The sequence below is a fragment of the Triticum aestivum genome, chromosome 2D (assembly GCF_018294505.1).
Source record: "Triticum aestivum cultivar Chinese Spring chromosome 2D, IWGSC CS RefSeq v2.1, whole genome shotgun sequence".
NCBI classification, from domain to species: Eukaryota; Viridiplantae; Streptophyta; class Magnoliopsida; order Poales; family Poaceae; genus Triticum; species Triticum aestivum.
This window is the reverse complement of record NC_057799.1, coordinates 547347352-547355091: the sequence shown is the minus strand read 5'-3', so window position 1 is coordinate 547355091 and position 7740 is coordinate 547347352.

Here is a 7740-nt window from a genome sequence, read left to right as displayed (position 1 = left end):
ACAACACCACAAAGCTTCACCACAATGGACTATGGCTCCGCGGTGACCTCAACCATCTAGGGTGCTCAAACACCCAAGAGTAACAAGATCCGCTAGGGATAAGTGGGGGAAATCAAATTTCTCTTGGTGGAAGTGTAGATCGGGGCCTTCTCAACCAATCCCGAGCAAATCAACAAGTTTGATTGGCTAGGGAGAGAGATCGGGCGAAAATGGAGCTTGGAGCAACAATGGAGCTTTTGGGGGAAGAGGTGGGTCAACTTTGGGGAAGAAGACCCCCTTTTATAGTGGGGGAAGCAATCCAACCGTTACCCCCCACTTCAGCCCCACAGAGAGCGGTACTACCGCTTGGCTAGCGGTACTACCGCTCCCCCTCGCGGTACTGCCGCTGGGCCCAGAGCGGTACTACCGCGGTGGTCAGGGCGGTACTACCGCACACGAGCAGTACTACCGTCCCCACTGCCGCGGCTAGTACCGTAAAACCCGACACAGAAAAAGACCCCTCGAATCGAGGCGGTACTAGCATGAAGCCGCAACGGTACTACGGCTGGGGGCTACAGCGGTACTACCGCTGTGGAGCGGTACTGCCGCTTGTAGCACCCAAGCGGTACTACCGCTCCGGCCCGCGGTACTACCGCTGGGACCAGAGAGGGCACACTGAGAGAGGGGAACGAGCTCATCATCGAAGCAGAAAGGCTCGGAGGGTGTGCAAAGGAAGTGTACGTGATGATTCCACCCTAGCCTTTCCAAAGCGGACCTCCTCTTGATAGTACGATGATCCCTACGAAACTAGTCCACCAGACTAATTCGAAAGTACTACACCGTCTTCGCTTCAAACTCTGAGGGGAGGGAATTGTCTCGTGCCAAAGGATGAATCTCTGAAAAACTCAATGCACACGATTAGTTCGCAAAAGCATTGTCATCAATCACCAAAACATCTAAGGGATACAAATGCCCTTACAATCTCCCCCTTTTTGGTGGATTGATGACAATACATGATTTGCACAAACGGGAACAGACAAAGTACATAAGCAGACCCCAAATTTCTAAAATATAGACAGGCTCCCCCTAGATGTGTGCCATCAAGATAAGTGCTTTGGACTGCACGGCACACATACTAGGATCAAGACTCCCCCTGTATTTTAGAGACCAACAACCTAAGCGTGATACATGAGAGCAGGAAATATGACATAGTAAGCATGCTACTCATGAGATACTAAATGACAAGAGACATAGATAAAGATATGATAAGGATAAGGTAGCATATGTCTCACACCATATGTCTGGAACTTAGGTCTCACGGAACACAAAACCAAACAAAGCAAATGGAAGCAAACACAATGAAAGCACACAGACACACTCGCAACACAACGACGCAAATCCCTAAACTCTCTCCCCCTTTGGCATCGAGACACCAAAAGGGGCAAAGAGCGCTCCTACGGCTCCAGGTGAGAGCATGCTGAGGATCTCGAACATTAGTACTCCGCGTGATCGTCTGCACCGCTGTCCTTGGTCGGAAACTGCTCGGCATCTGAATCGGTCCACGGGCAGTGCTGCTGGATCCACTCCTCCTCCTCAGTGATGTGACCCTCAGAGCCGCTGGTAACTGTCGCACCTAACTGACGCATAAGCTCCTTGTGGCGTCCCCTGGCATTCTTCTCAGCCACATGTGTCATGTACTGACCGTGAGACTCCATGCAGAACAACTTCTTCATCTTGAGCTTGAGCTTCTTTGCCCAAGAGGGCTCTGCCTCAGAAGGCACATAGTCATGGTCAACACCAGTATCAGCCTCGCCCTCGGTCTCCATGGCAGCAGCAGAAGAAGGAACCCCAGATTTAGGAACGGAGGTGCCCCAATTGTCCTTCTTCCTCAGACGCTTGATCTCATGAGAAACCAACTCTCCAGTTTCCAGCAATTCCTCGGGATAGGTACTTCTCCAGGCCTTCTCAATGAGCAACATGATAAACGGAGCATAAATCGGGCACTTGCGCTCAGAAACAGCAGACAAAAGTTCGGACCACATAACATGAGAGATGTCCAGGGACTCGCCAGTGTTTGCTTCCTTCTCACGCTGGCAGAAGAGAAGCATGTCCAAGAGGTAGGAGTGAACCATGTCCAGATTCCCGATACGAGGGAAGAGAGTCTCGCGGAAGATACGGTGAAGGATGTCCAGAAAGGCAGACAGCTCATAGGTTTCCTTCTTGGTCTCAGGGTTGATCTTCAGAGTACAGTAGGGCCAGAGGGCTTGCTTGTGAGTGGAGGTAACATTGTGGTGAGGACGGAACCCGACTGGAGTCTCGAGCCCTTGATCTTCCACCTCAAGCAACTCCATGAAGGCCTTCCACTTGACAGGTAGCAACTTCCCATTAGTCATCCAAGTCAGAGTCCTGTCTACATCAGTTCCTAGGTGGACAGTGGCATAAAACTGAGCCACCAAATCTGCATCTAAGTCCTTGTTGAACTGCATGATCCTGAGAATGTTCAACTGAGAGCACATCTGAAGGGCATCACCAAAGTACTCCGGGTCCTTCTCCATAGCATCCATGTTGATGGAATGAACATTGACAAAGAGGTTCTTCTTAGCCTTTATCACGTCAAAGTAGGTGGCATACTGAAACCGGTTCCAGAACGGGCGATTGACAAGGTTGGATTCTTGGTCTTCCTCATATGGGTTGCGGCGACGCCTGTCCCAGAATTCCTTGGCTGTCATCTCAGTCACCTTCTTGCCAGTTGACTTCGGCCTGTTGGTAGTCTTCTTCTTGAGATGAGGATTAGCACTTGAGGAAGCACCCACTGGCGGCGGTGGAGCACTGGAAGAACCACCTACAGACTCAGATGAGCGGTACCGCTTTGACGTTGAACGCCCGGGGTTGACACGGCGGACTTGCTGCTCAGGATGTTCATCACCTGGAACCAAACACACGGACACACGAAACAACCAGAAGGAACGATCAAAACCAAATAAACACAACAAACATGGATCAACATGCGGTAGGGAATGATGGAACTGGGCATCCGGCGGTAGTACCGCGCCTGCACAGCGGCAGTACCGCTCCAGCGGTAGTACCGCGCTATATGGGCGGTAGTGCCGCTCGCGCGGTAGTACCGCACAGGAGGGGCGGTAGTACCGCCCGAGACGGGGCACGGAGGATCCCTACCGCCGTGGACAGATCCAGCACTACCGGGGATGCCAAATTCAAAAATAAACCTACCAAACACCAATCCAAAGAGTCTAGTTGCCTTCTCCAACCTACTCAAGCCTAGATTTGGCCAAAAATCTAGAGATGCAACCACTATTGCCCCTAAAACACGAGATCTGAAAACTAGACAAGAAGAGAAGAGGAACGGGGGCAATACCGGCATCCATGGCAAGAGGACGAGGTGGGGATCGACTCCACCGAGGGAAAAGGAGAGAAACGGTCCGGAGACGGATGGCCGCCGGAGCCCTCCCGCGGCGAGATGGCACTGGAGAGACGAAGAGGAACGAGGGGACGAAGCAAATGGGTATGGGGGGAGGAAACCACCCCTGCCCACGACTTAACCCCCTGGTCCCGCCCCTCAGCGGTAGTACCGCGGTGATGGGCGGTAGTACCGCTTAGTGCGGTAGTACCGCGGCTGAGGGCGGTAGTACCGCTTATGCACCTAAGCGGTAGTACCACGCAGCAACAACGGTAGTACCGCCCAGCGCAACTCAAAACTAGACTCAACAAGCACGGCACAAAAGAAAAGAAAAGAAAACGACAGCAAGAAGAGAAAACCAAGAGACACCTAAAGAACACTAGCAAGAGGTCAGAAGACACACCCCTTCAAGAAAGGGGCGGTGGCCGAGGCCACCTATGTTTGAGTCAATTGGTATGGCACCGCGAAGAATTATCCTTGGGCCCATGACCAAAACTCGTCTTTGAAGCACAAGTACCATAAAAAATGGCTAATGTGAAAGAGTGAGATTAGTTTATGCATTATGGGGGGGGGAGGAAGAGTTCATTTAGAGAACAACACTCCCCCTATGTCCATGCCTACACCTAGACAAGAATGCATGATGAATGTGAGGGGTGTGCAAAGGTTCAAACCACATTGCTCGAATCAATGATATTTAGCTCATGCCTTAACTCGCGAAATCTTGCTTCATCCAATGGCTTCGTGAAAATATCTGCAAGGTTATCATGAGTGTTGACATAGTTGAGCTCGATCTCCCCTCGCCTAATATGATCCCGGATGAAGTGATACCGAATCTCAATATGCTTCGTCTTGAAGTGTTGCACCGGGTTGAGAGAAATCTTGATGGCACTTTCATTGTCACACCAAAGAGGCACTTTTTCACAAATGACATCATAATCCTTTAAAGTTTGCCTCATCCATAAGAGTTGTGCACAACAACTCCCGGCCGCCACATACTCCGCTTCGGTGGACGAGAGAGACACACAACTTTGCTTTTTAGAAGACCAACTTACCAAAGAGCAACCAAGAAATTGGCACCCTCCGGAAGTGGACTTCCTATCCACTTTGTCTCCCGCCCAATCGGAGTCCGAATACCCTACAAGCTTGAAGTTTGCTCCTCTTGGGTACCATAAGCCAAATTTTGGGGTATGAGCCAAATATCGAAAGATTCGCTTGACCGCCACAAAGTGGCTTTCCTTAGGTGCGGCTTGAAAACGTGCACAAATTCCCACACTCAACATGATATCCGGTCTAGATGCACAAAGGTAAAGTAATGAACCAATCATGGAGCGATATACCTTTTGATCCACCGCTTTACCATTGGGATCGATGTCAAGTTGGCACTTGGTGGGCATTGGAGTGGACGCCGGCTTGACATCACTTAGCTTGAATCTCTTGAGCATGTCTTGAGTGTATTTGGCTTGGTTGATGAAGGTTCCTTCTCTTCTTTGCTTTACTTCGAAACCGAGAAAGAACTTCAACTCTCCCATGGAAGACATCTTGAACTTTGAGGTCATGAGTGCGGCAAATTCCTCATTGAAAGATTTGTTAGGGGAACCAAAGATAATGTCATCAACATATAGTTGGCACACAAACAACTCCCCTTTGACCTTCTTAGTAAAAAGAGTGGGGTCGATTAGCCCAACTTCAAACCCACGATCTTGTAACAACTCGGTAAGGTGGTCATACCATGCACGTGGGGCTTGTTTAAGGCCATAGAGTGCCTTATCGAGTTGATACACATGATCGGGAAAGTAGGGATCCTCGAACCCGGGGGTTTGCTTGACATACACCAACTCATTAATAGGTCCATTAAGAAAAGCACTCTTCACATCCATTTGTTGCAACTTAAAGTTGTGATGAGAAGCATAAGCAATCAACAAACGAATAGATTCAAGGCGAGCAACGGGAGCAAAGGTTTCACTGTAGTCGATACCCTCGACTTGGGAGTAGCCTTGTGCCACCAATTGTGCCTTGTTGCGGATGATGGTCCCATGAGCATCTTGCTTGTTCTTGAATATCCACTTAGTTCCAATGACATTGTGGTTCCCCGTTGGCCTTGGCACTAATCTCCACACCTTGTTGTACTCGAAGTTGTTAAGTTCTTCATGCATGGCATGGAGCCAATCCGGATCTTCGAGAGCTTCATATACCTTTTGGGGTTCCACACAAGAGACAAACCCGTGATGTTCACAATAGTTTGCCAATTGTCTACGAGTGCTTACCCCCTTTTGAATGCTTCCAAGCACATTCTTCATGAGATGACCCTTGGTGGAGAGCTTGGAAGCAATATTGGCGGCACGACGCTCCAATTCCTCCTCGGAGGTGAGTTGAGGAGCGGTCACTTGATCATCTTGAGCGCCGTCTTGAGCTTGTTCTTGATCTTGAACTTGCTCGGAGGAGAGAACTTGACCTTGGGCATCACTTGGTGTGTCTCCACCGTCTTGATCATGATTTTGCCCTTGGTCTTGTTCATGAGGTTGAGGGCCTTCACTTTGTTCTTCGGAAGCGTGTGGGCCTTGGGTTGGTGATGGCTCCACTTGAGTGGAGCATTGTCCTTCTCCTTCGGCCACAAGGGGTTCCTCAATGGGTAGGATAAAACCAAGACCCATTCTTCTTATGGCTTGAGGAGGAATTTCATCACCTACATCACAAGTGCCACTTTGCTCCACTTGGGAGCCATTATTCTCATCAAACTCCACGTTACACGTCTCCTCAATAAGTCCCGTGGATTTATTGAGGACACGGTAAGCATGAGAGTTTGTAGTATAACCAACAAATATGCCCTCATATGCTCTAGCCTCAAATTTAGACAACCGAACACCTTTCTTGAGAATGAAACACTTACACCCGAACACCCGAAAGTACTTGAGGTTGGGCTTGTTACCGGTGAGTATCTCATATGGAGTCTTGTTCAAGCCCTTGCGGAGGTAGAGCCGATTGGATGCATGACACGCGGTGTTGATGGCTTTGGCCCAAAAGTTGTATGGAGACTTGAACTCCGCCATCATGGTCCTTGCGGCATCCATCGACGTCCGGTTCTTCCTCTCCGCAACACCGTTTTGTTGAGGGGTGTAAGGTGCGGAATATTGATGCTTGATCCCCTCATCACTAAGAAACTCATCCAAGGTGTAGTTCTTGAACTCGGTGCCGTTGTCACTTCTTATTGTCAAGATCTTTGCATTGTGTTGACGTTGGGCTTCATTTGCAAAGTCAATGACGGTTTGTTGGGTCTCACTCTTCCTCTTGAAGAAATACACCCAAGTGTATCTTGAATAGTCATCCACAATTACCAAGCAATACTTTAAACCCCCAAGACTATCAAAGGATGGAGGCCCAAAGAGATCCAAATTAAGGAGCTCCAAAGGCCTCTTCGAGTAAATGAGAGTCGTGGGAGGGTGAGCCTTCTCATGAAGCTTTCCTTTGATACAAGCACTGCAAGCACGATCTTTAGAAAAACTAACGTTCGTTAGTCCACGGACATGGTCCCCCTTGAGAAGACTTTGCAAAGATCTCATATTGACATGGGCTAAACGGCGATGCCAAAGCCATCCCACGTCAACTTTAGCCATTAGGCATGTCGCGGTCTTAGTGGGTCGCTCCGAAAAGTTAATCACATAGAGACCATTCTCGACATGCCCAACAAAGGCTACTTTAAGAGTCTTGCTCCACAAGAGGGCCATGGTATCAATATCAAAGAAGGTGGCAAAGCCCATGATAGCAAGTTGACAAACGGAAAGTAAATTGTATGCAAGGGACTCAACAAGCATGGCTTTCTCGATCGTGAGATCATGAGAAATGACTACTTTGCCGAGTCCCAATACCTTAGAGGACGAGGCATCACCCCACTCGACATTGGTGGGCATAGATGGAATCTTGTGCACGTCCACCACCAAGTCCTTGCTTCCGGTCATATGATTTGTAGCTCCACTATCGAGCAACCATGCCACCGGAAGCAAACACCTACAAAAGGTCAATGCTTGTTTTTAGGTACCCATTTTGTAATGGGTCCTTTGATGTTAGTAACAAGGGTCTTAGGAACTCAAATAGACCATTCAATGTACTCATGAGGAGAACCAACAAATTTGGCATAAACATGCCCATCACTAGCACGGCATAACACATAAGAAGGATTAAAGTCGCCGGCTTTGTTGGATGTGGTGGTATTGCCCTTCTTGACACCGTCACCCTTCGCATTGTTCTTCTTCTCCTTGGAAGCACCCTCTCCCTCCTTCACAAAAGTTTGCTTGAGAGGAGGAGGTCGTTTGGTCTTGCCATTCTTCTTCTTGTTCTTGGGCTTGGGT